Consider the following 10,867-nt stretch of genomic DNA (forward strand, 5'->3'; position numbering starts at 1 on the left):
GGGGTCCTGGGGGGGGCTATGGGGGTCCTGGAGGGGGCTGAGTGAGGTTTGGGGGGGCTATGGGGGGCCTGGAGGGGGCTATGGGGGTCCTGGAGGGGGCTGGGTGAGGTTTGGGGGGGACTATAGGGGTCCTGGGGGGGGCTGGGTGTAGTTTGGGGGGGCTATGGGGGTCCTGGGGGGGGGCTGGGTGAGGTTTGGGGGGGCTATGGGGGTCCTGGGGGGGGCTGGGTGAGGTTTGGGGGGGCTATGGGGGGTCCTGGGGGGGGCTGGGTGAGGTTTGGGGGGCTGGGTGAGGTCCTGGGGGGGCTATGGGGGTCCTGGGGGGGCTATGGGGGTCCTGGGGGGGAGCTGGGTGAGGTTTGGGGGGGCTAAGGGGGTCCTGGGGGGGGGCTGGGTGAGGTTTGGGGGGGCTAAGGGGGTCCTGGGGGGGGCTGGGTGAGGTTTGGGGGGGCTCTGGGGGTCCTGGGGGGGGCTGGGTGAGGTTTGGGGGGCTGGTTGGGGGGCCTGGGGGGGCTGGGTGAGGTTTGGGGGGGCTATGGGGGGCCTGGGGGGGCTATGGGGGTCCTGGGGGGGGCTGGGTGAGGTTTGGGGGGCTGGGTGAGGTCCTGGGGGGAGCTGGGTGAGGTTTGGGGGGGCTATGGGGGTCCTGGGGGGGGCTGGGTGAGGTTTGGGGGGGCTAAGGGGGTCCTTGGGGGGGGCTAAGGGGGTCCTGGGGGGGGCTGGGTGAGGTTTGGGGGGGCTATGGGGGTCCTGGGGGGGGGCTGAGTGAGGTTTGGGGGGCTATGGGGGGCCTGGGGGGGCTGGGTGAGGTTTGGAGGGGCTATGGGGGTCCTGGGGGGGGGGCTGGGTGAGGTTTGGGGGGGCTATGGGAGTCCTGGGGGGGGCTGGGTGAGGTTTGGGGGGCTAAGAGGGTCCTGGGGGCCTGAGGGGGGGCTGGGTGAGGTTTGGGGGGGCTATGGGGGTCCTGGGGGGGGGCTGAGTGAGGTTTGGGGGGGCTATGGGGGTCCTGGGGGGGCTGGGTGAGGTTTGGGGGGGCTATGGGGGTCCTGGGGGGGGGGCTGGGTGAGGTTTGGGGGGGCTATGGGAGTCCTGGGGGGGGCTGGGTGAGGTTTGGGGGGGCTAAGAGGGTCCTGGGGGCCTGAGGGGGGGCTGGGTGAGGTTTGGGGGGGCTATGGGGGTCCTGGGGGGGGCTGGGTGAGGTTTGGGGGGGCTATGGGGATCCTGGGGGGGGGCTGGGTGAGGTTTGGGGGGGCTATGGGGGTCCTGGGGGGGGCTGGGTGAGGTTTGGGGGGGCTAAGGGGGTCCTGGGGGCCTGAGGGGGGGCTGGGTGAGGTTTGGGGGGGCTATGGGGGTCCTGGGGGGGGCTGGGTGAGGTTTGGGGGGCTAAGGGGGTCCTGGGGGTCGGGGGGGCTCTATGGGTCAGTGTGGGGGGGCTCTATGGGGGGGGCTCTATGGGGTCAATGTGTGGCGGTCAGTGTGGGGGGGGCTCTATGGGTCAGCGTGGGGGGGCTCTATGGGTCAGTGTGGGGGGTCTCTATGGGTCAATGGGGGGGTCAGTGTAGGGGGGGCTCTATGGGTCAATGTGGGGGGCTCTATGGGTCAGCGTTGGGGGTCAGTGTGGGGGGGCACTATGGGTCAATGTGGGGGGGCTCTATGGGTCAGCGTGGGGAGCGCTATGGGTCAGCGTGGGGGGGCGCTATGGGTCAGCGTGGGGGGCTCTATGGGTCAGCGTGGGGGGGCTCTATGGATCAGCGTGGGGGCTCTATGGGTCAGCGTGGGGGGGCTCTATGGGTCAGCGTGGGGGGGTCAGTGTGGGGGGGCTCTATGGTCAATGGGGGGGGTCAGTGTAGGGGGGGCTCTATGGGTCAATGTGGGGGGCTCTATGGGTCAGCGTGGGGGGGTCAGTGTGGGGGGGCACTATGGGTCAATGTGGGGGGGCTCTATGGGTCAGCGTGGGGAGCGCTATGGGTCAGCGTGGGGGGGCTCTATGGGTCAGCGTGGGGGGGTCGGTGTGGGGGGCTCTATGGGTCAATGGGGGGGCTCTATGGGTCAGCGTGGGAGCGCTATGGGTCAGCGTGGGGGGGCTCTATGGGTCAGCGTGGGGGGGCTCTATGGGTCAGCGTGGGGGGGCTCTATGGGTCAGCGTGGGGGGGTCAGTGTGGGGGGGCTCTATGGGTCAGCGTGGGGGGGTCAGTGTGGGGGGGCTCTATGGGTCAATGGGGGGGCTTCTATGGGTCAATGTGGGGGGGTCAGAGTGGGGGGGCGCTATGGGTCAATGGGGGGGGCTCTATGGGTCAGCGTGGGGGGGCTCTATGGGTCAGCGTGGGGGGGTCAGTGTGGGGGGGCTCTATGGGTCAATGGGGGGGCTCTATGGGTCAATGTGGGGGGGCGCTATGGGTCAGCGTGGGGGGGCGCTATGGGTCAGCGTGGGGGGGTCAGTGTGGGGGGCTCTATGGGTCAGCGTGGGGAGGGTCAGTGTGGGGGGGCTCTATGGGTCAGTGTGGGGGGGCTCTATGGGTCAATGTGGGGGGCTCTATGGGTCAATGTGGGGGGCGCTATGGGTCAATGTGGGGGGGCGCTATGGGTCAGCGTGGGGGGGCGCTATGGGTCAGCGTGGGGGGGGCGCTATGGGTCAGCGTGGGGGGGGGCGCTATGGGTCAGCGTGGGGGGGCGCTATGGGTCAGCGTGGGGGGGCGCTATGGGTCAGCGTGGGGGGGCGCTATGGGTCAGCGTGGGGGGGGGCGCTATGGGTCAGCGTGGGGGGGCGCTATGGGTCAGCGTGGGGGGGCGCTATGGGTCAGCGTGGGGGGGTCTCACCTCAGGGCGCAGCAGCAGCGGTGTGGGGCGCCCGGTGGGGGGGGGTCTCTGTGGGGGGGGGCCCATGGGGGGCGGAGCCGAAGGGTCCTCATCCCTCTCGGGGGGGGGAGGGGGGGCCCGGGCGGCCCAGCCTGCGCCCCACACAGCCGCCTACGGGGAGGGGAGGTTATGGGGCCGCCCCACACGGCGCTATGGGGCGCGGCGCTATGGGGCGGACCCCACCTGTGTGCGCTGGGCCCTCCTCCTCCTCCTCACACTCCACTTCCACGGTGTCGGTGGGGCGGCCTTGGGGGGGGGGGGGGCATTATGTGGGGCGGGATCCACACGGCCCCATAGAGGGACCCCACGGCCCCACACGGACCCCATAGCCCCACACAGACCCCATAGCGACCCCACAGCCCCACACACAGACCCCATAGCGACCCCACAGCCCCACACACAGACCCCATAGCCCCACACGGACCCCATAGCAACCCCACAGCCCCACACGGACCCCATAGCGACCCCACAGCCCCACACAGACCCCATAGCCCCACACGGACCCCATAGCGACCCCACAGCCCCACACGGACCCCATAGCCCCACACGGACCCCATAGCGACCCCACAGCCCCACACGGACCCCATAGCCCCACACACAGACCCCATAGCGACCCCACAGCCCCACACGGACCCCATAGCCCCACACAGACCCCACAGCGACCCCACGGCCCCACACACAGACCCCATAGCGACCCCACAGCCTCACACGGACCCCATAGCCCCACACGGACCCCATAGCGACCCCACAGCCCCACACGGACCCCATAGCCCCACATGGACCCCACAGTGACCCCACAGCCCCACACGGACCCCATAGCCCCACACGGACCCCACAGCGACCCCACAGCCCCACAAGGACCCCACGGCCCCATAACCCCACAGCAACCCCACAGCCCCACACAGACCCCACAGCGACCCCACGGCCCCATAACCCCACACTGAAGTCCCACAGCCCCAGAGACCCCACAGCCACCCCACAACCCCACAGTGACCCCACGGCCCCATAACCCCACGCTGAGCCCCACACCGACCCCTCCACTGACCCTATAGCCCCATAACCCCACACCCCAACATAACCCTGGGCTGTGCCCCACACGACCCCATAACCCTACACTGAGCCCCACACAGACCCCATAACCCCACACTGGGCCCCACACAGACCCCATAACTCCATAACCCCACACTGAGCCCCACACAGACCCCATAACCCCACACCCCGACCCTATAACCCCACCCTGAGCCCCACAACGACCCCATAACTCCATCACCCCACACTGAGCCCCACACACACCCCACAACCCCACACTGAGCCCCACACGCACCCCATAACCCCACACCCCGACCCTATAACCCCACCCTGAGCCCCACAACGACCCCTAACTCCATCACCCCACACTGAGCCCCACACACACCCCATAACCCCACACTGAGCCCCACACGCACCCCATAACCCCACACCCTGACCCTATAACCCCACCCTGAGCCCCACAACGACCCCATAACTCCATCACCCCACACTGAGCCCCACACAGACCCCATAACCCTACACTGAGCCCCACACAGACCCCATAACCCCACACCCCGGCCCTATAACCCCACCCTGAGCCCCACAACGACCCCATAACTCCATCACCCCACACTAAGCCCCACAGAGACCCCATAACCCTACACTGAGCCCCACACCGACCCCATAACCCCACACTGAGCCCACACCGACCCCATAACCCCACACTGAGCCCCACACCGACCCCATAACCCCACACCCCGGCCCCATAACCCCCTCCTCCCCACCTCCATCCGGCCCCATAACCTCACACTGAGACCCCATAACCCCACACTGAGCCCCACACGGACCCCATAACCCCACACCCCGGCCCCATAGCCCCACACTGTGCCCCACTCCGGCCCCATAACCCCACAACCTGACCCCATAACCTCACAGAGACCCCATAACCCCACACTCCAGCCCCATAACCCCCTCCTCCCCCCCAGCCCTCCACCTCCGTCCGGCCCCATAACCCCACAACCTGGCCCCATAACCTCACACTGAGACCCCGTAACCCCACACCCCGGCCCCATAACCCCACAACCTGACCCCATAACCCCCTCCTCCCCTTCCCCCCATCTCTGTCCGGCCCCATAACCCCACACCCCGGCCCCATAACCCCCTCATCCCCTCCCCCCCACTTCCGTCTGGCCCCATAACCCCACACCCCGGCCCCATAACCCCACAACCCGACCCCATAACCTCACACTGAGACCCCATAACCCCTTCCTCCCCTCCCCCCCACCTCCGTCCGGCCCCCAAACCCCACAACCCGACCCCATAACCTCACACTGAGACCCCGTAACCCCACACCCCGGCCCCATAACCCCACATCCCGGCCCCATAACCTCACACTGAGGCCCCATAACCCCACACCCCGGCCCCATAACCTCACACTGAGACCCCATAACCCCACACCCCGGCCCCATAACCTCACACTGAGGCCCCATAACCCCACACCCCGCCCCCATAACCTCATACTGAGACCCCATAACCCCCTCATCCCCTCCCCCCCATCTCCGTCCGGCCCCATAACCCACACTGAGACCCCATAACCCCACACCCCGGCCCCATAACCCCACTACCCGACCCCATAACCCCACACCCCGGCCCCATAACCTCACACTGAGACCCCGTAACCCCACATCCCGGCCCCATAACCCCACACCCCGGCCCCATAACCTCACACTGAGACCCCGTAACCCCACACCCCGGCCCCATAACCCCACACCCCGACCCCATAACCTCACACTGAGACCCCGTAACCCCCCATCCCGGCCCCATAACCCCACAACCCGACCCCATAACCTCACACAGAGACCTCGGAACCCCACACCCCGGCCCCATAACCCCACATCCCGACCCCATAACCTCACACTAAGACCCTGTAACCCCACACCCCGGCCCCATAACCCCTCATCCCCTCCCCCCCACCTCCCTCCGGCCCCATAACCCCACACTGAGACCCCATAACCCCACATCCCGGCCCCATAACCCCACATCCCGGCCCCATAACCCCCTCATCCCCTCCCCCCACCTCCGTCCGGCCCCATAACCCCACACCCAAGCCCCATAACCTCACACTGAGACCCCGTAACCCCACACCCCGGCCCCATAACCCCACATCCCGGCCCCATAACCTCACACTGAGACCCCGTAAACCCCCTCCTCCCCCCCAGCCACCTACCTCCGCCCGGGCCCCATAACCCCACACCCCGGCCCCATAACCCCACATCCCGGCCCCATAACCCCACACCCCGGCCCCATAACCCCACACTGAGACCCCGTAACCCCACATCCCGGCCCCATAACCCCACAACCCGGTCCCATAACCTCACACTGAGGGCCCATAACCCCACACCCCGCCCCCATAACCCCACACCCCAGCCCCATAACCTCACACCCCAGCCCCGTAACCCCACACCCCGGCCCCATAACCTCACACTAAGACCCCGTAACCCCACACCCCCGGCCCCATAACCCCCTCATCCCCTCCCCCCCATCTCCTTCCGGCCCCATAACCCCACACTGAGACCCCATAACCCCACACCCCGGCCCCATAACCCCACACTGAGACCCCATAACCCCACACCCCGGCCCCATAACCCCACACCCCGGCCCCATAACCTCACACTGAGACCCCATAACCCCACACCCCGGCCCCATAACCTCACACTGAGACCCCGTAACCCCACATCCCGCCCCCATAACCCCACACCCCGGCCCCATAACCTCACACCCCGGCCCCATAACCTCACACTGAGACCCCATAACCCCACACCCCGGCCCCATAACCTCACACTGAGACCCCGTAACCCCCTCCTCCCCCCCAGCCCCCCACCTCCGTCCGGCCCCATAACCCCACACTGAGACCCCATATCCTCACACCCCGGCCCCATAACCCCCTCATCCCCTCCCCCCACCTCCGTCCGGCCCCATAACCCCACACTGAGACCCCATAACCCCACATCCCGGCCCCATAACCCCACAACCCGACCCCATAACCTCACACTGAGACCCCGTAACCCCCTCCTCGCCCCCACCCCCCACCTCCGTCCCCTCGCTCCTTTTCCCGCCCTTTGGCCGCCGGGCGGGAACGGCCGTCCGCCGCCGTGAGGGAGGAAGAGGAGGAAGAACACAAAACGAGAGGAGGAAGAGGGCAAAAAAGCGGTTTGTGTGTGTGTGTGGAGAGGAAAAATTCCCGCGTCCGCCATCTTTACCTGTCCCGGCCGGGGGCGTCCGTCCGTCCGCCGCGGGGTGGGGGAGGGGAGAGGAGGAGGGGGGAGGGGGAGGGGAGGCCCCTCCCTCAGCCGCACCGCGGCTCCACCGCCATAAAATGGCGGCCGCCGCTCCTTCCTCCTCCTCCTCCTCTCCTTCGTTCCCTCCGTCCGCTTTCCCCACACCCCCCCCCCCTCCTCTCCTCCTCCTTTCCCCCCTCCTCCCCCCACCCCCCTCAGAAGCCAACACCGCCCCCGAATCCCGCGGCCCTCCCTCCGCGCTCGGGGGGGATCACGGGAAATGGAGTCCGCCGAACGCGGAGCCCCCGAGCGGCAAAATGGCGGCGGCGACGAGGGGGAAGGAGGCGGGAAAAGGGGGAGGTCTCGCGAGGGGTGTGGAGGAGGGGAAGTCTCGCGAGGGTTGGAGGGGAGGGCTCGCGTGCGGTGGAGGGGAAGTCTCGCGAGGGTTGGAGGGAGGGAACTCGAGTGGGGTGGAGGGAGGGAACTCGCGAGGGGCGTGGAGGAGGGGAAGTCTCGCGAGGGTTGGAGGGAGGGAGCTCGCGAGGGGCGTGGAGGAGGGGAAGCCTCGCGAGGGTTGGAGGGAGGGCTCGCGTGGGGTGGAGGAGAGATCTCGCGAGGGTTGGAGGGGAGGTCTCGCGTGGGGTGGAGGGAGGGAACTCGCGAGGGGCGTGGAGGAGGGGAAGTCTCGCGAGGGGAAGAGGGAAGGATCTGGCGTGGGGTGGAGGAGGGATCTCGCGAGGGGCGTGGAGGAGGAGAAGTCTCGCGAGGGTTGGAGGGGAGGTCTCGCGTGGGGTGGAGGAGGGATCTCGCGAGGGGCGTGGAATTGGGGAGGGAGAGAAGGTCGCGGAGAGCTCGCGAGGTTTGAGGAGGGAGAAGAGACAGCGAGGGAGGAAATCTCGCGAGATGTGGATGAGCGTTCTGGGTGTTGAGATCGCGCGAGGTTTGAGAGAATTGAGGGGGGTGAAAGCGTGGAAATCTCGCGAGGTCTCAACGAGGTGAGGGCTGCTGAGGTCTCGCGCTGAAGGGGAACGTGCGATGTGATCTCGCGGGATTTCGACGCGAACGGAGCGCGGCGATGTCTGGGGGCTTAATTGAACGGGAACAGATCTCGCGAGAGTTCAACTGATGGGGGGGGGGGGGGAGGGGGGCGAGGAACAGCGCGAAGTTTGAGCGGCGTGACGGGAACTGAAATCCCGCGAGATTTCGCCAACGAACAGCGGCGATTGGGGACACGAAGCGAGATTTCTTCCCGGGAATGAGCCGGGAGATATCGCGAGATTTGGCGACAGGCGCGTGGCGGGAAGCCGCGCCCCCGACGGGCTGCGTCGATGGGGGGGGGGGGGGGGGGAAATCTCGCGAGAGGCGGGAGCGCGCGGGGAGAGATGGGAAATGGAGTCCCGGGGGCGGCCGCGAGGAGCCGCAGTGCCCCATAGACAATACTGGGCCCTCATAGAGCCCCAAAGATCCCTCCTAGTAGACCCCCAGTGCTCCGTAGGTCCTGTTAGCGCCCCACAGACTCCCAGTAGAGTCTCATAACGCTCCACAAACCCCCCAAATGGAGCCCCAGATGCCCACGGACCCCAACAGAGCTCCTCAGACCCACCACGGACGATAACAGACGCACACGGACCACAATAGATCACCACAAGGGCCCGGTATCGCTCTCAACAGCCGCGCACAGCACTGTGGGATCCGTAGTCCGTCCAACCCCGACCCTGGGACCGCCAATCAGACCCCATAGCGGCGCACATTAACCCCAATGGAAACCGTAGATTGCTGGAGGGAGGCCGCGTCCGCCGCAGAGCCCCATCAGAACCCGTGGGAACCGATGGGCCCCGCGGTCCCTCCCTTCCCCTCCCCGTTATCCCCCGTGGGAGCCCCGACCCCTCTTCCCGTCGCCGCCACTTCCGGTCGCGTTCGCCCCCCCCCCCAAACCCAGCCGTGACGCAACTTCCGGTCCGACGCGATCGGAGCGCTGTAGTCCGCTTCCGGTTTCTCCCACATACGCTGCAAAGGGACCGGAAGTGGCGCCCGAACTACCGCCGCCATGACACCCCGTGCCCGGAAAAGGGCGGGAGGGGGGAGTTGTTCACCGCGGCCCCCTCCGCTCTCCGTCCCATTCCAGCCCGTTTGGGCCGTAACAAACCCCACACAAACAAACGGAGCGCGGGCTGCGCTCTGCGATCCGCACTCCCTTCTCTTTCTGTCCCCCGGGAGCGCTCCGCCGGGCTCAGAACTACGCTTCCCGTCATCCCTTTCGACCTCGTTTCCTGCCCTGCGGCCCCCACGTGGCGGCCGTGATTTCATCCTCCGTCCTTTCGCTCCCAATTCCGGCGTGTTCCCTCTCAGAACGGTGTGGCACGCTGGCAAACGGGACCGGAAGTTGGACCGTGGCGCTCAACCCCGCTCTGCGATACCACTTCCGATTCACTTCACCCACTTTTACTTTGGGGCTCCGACCCCCACTGCTTCCGGTCCGCGGCTCCCACTTCCGCTTTGCGGCTCCACCCCTCCCCCCCCACTCCCGTCCCCGTCGTTCCGTTTCCCCTCTGAGCCGCGTGGGATTCTGGGAGCTGCAGTCCACTTCCGCAAGAGGCTCCGTGACGGGACCGGAAGTGCTATCTCTCCTCCCAACAACTTCCGGAGCTCAGCCCCGCTCCGCGATGCCACTTCCGGTCCTCTTCCCGCACTTTTGCTGTGGGTCTCCGACCTCAGTCACTTCACTTCCGGCCCGCGGCTCCCACTTCCCGTTGTTGGCTCCGCCCCTCCCCGTTCCTTCTCAGAGGCCGCGTGGGCCGCTGGAATTTGTAGTCCACTTCCGCCCTCCGATCCACTGCGCGACATAGGACCGGAAGTACCTCCGGAACTACATCCGTCCCCTTCACGGACCTCGGCCACTTCCGGCCCGCGGCTCCCACTTCCCGTTGTTGGCTCCGCCCCTCCCCTTTCCTTCTCAGAGCCGCGTGGGCCGCTGGAATTTGTAGTCCACTTCCGCCCTCCGATCCACTTCGCGACATAAGACCGGAAGTGCCTCCGGAACTACATCCGTCCCCTTCACGGACCTCGGCCACTTCCGGCCCGCGGCTCCCACTTCCCGTTGTTGGCTCCGCCCCTCCCCTTTCCTTCTCAGAGCCGCGTGGGCCGCTGGAATTTGTAGTCCACTTCCGCCCTCCGATCCACTGCGCGACATAAGACCGGAAGTACCTCCGGAACTACATCCGTCCCCTTCACGGACCTCGGCCACTTCCGGCCCGCGGCTCCCACTTCCCGTTGTTGGCTCCGCCCCTCCCCTTTCCTTCTCAGAGCCGCGTGGGCCGCTGGAATTTGTAGTCCACTTCCGCCCTCCGATCCACTGCGCGACATAAGACCGGAAGTACCTCCGGAACTACATCCGTCCCCTTCACGGACCTCGGCCACTTCCGGCCCGCGGCTCCCACTTCCCGTTGTTGGCTCCGCCCCTCCCCGTTCCTTCTCAGAGCCGCGTGGGCCGCTGGAATTTGTAGTCCACGTTCGCCCTCCTATCCACTGCGCGACATAAGACCGGAAGTGCCTCCCGAACTACATCCGTCCCCCCTCCTTGCCCCGCCCTCCCCCCCATGGCGGAGCCGCTGCCGTGGTGCGTGGCCGCCCTCCGCTCCCGCACCGAACCGGGGCTGAGCCGCGCCTTGACGGCGTTGCGGCGATGTCACACGCGGAACCCGAAAGGGGCGGAGGGGTTTCGGATC

The 10,867-nt window shown here is 67.2% G+C and overlaps 1 long non-coding RNA gene across 1 annotated transcript; it reads right to left on the reverse strand.

Annotated features, from left to right (window-relative positions):
* Nucleotides 1–2,823: 2,823 nt before the first annotated feature.
* On the reverse strand, nucleotides 2,824–9,039 carry LOC136050009 (uncharacterized). Its single transcript, XR_010622365.1, has 4 exons — nucleotides 9,027–9,039; nucleotides 7,125–7,316; nucleotides 3,040–3,102; nucleotides 2,824–2,967 (listed from the first exon to the last, which is right to left on the reverse strand). It is a non-coding gene; the product is annotated as an uncharacterized LOC136050009 (long non-coding RNA).
* Between the last annotated feature and the right edge of the window lie 1,828 nt (nucleotides 9,040–10,867).

This window comes from Cyrtonyx montezumae, unplaced genomic scaffold (assembly GCF_038088225.1).
Source record: "Cyrtonyx montezumae isolate F1298 unplaced genomic scaffold, pur_monq_1.0 scaffold_221, whole genome shotgun sequence".
Lineage (NCBI taxonomy): Eukaryota > Metazoa > Chordata > Aves > Galliformes > Odontophoridae > Cyrtonyx > Cyrtonyx montezumae.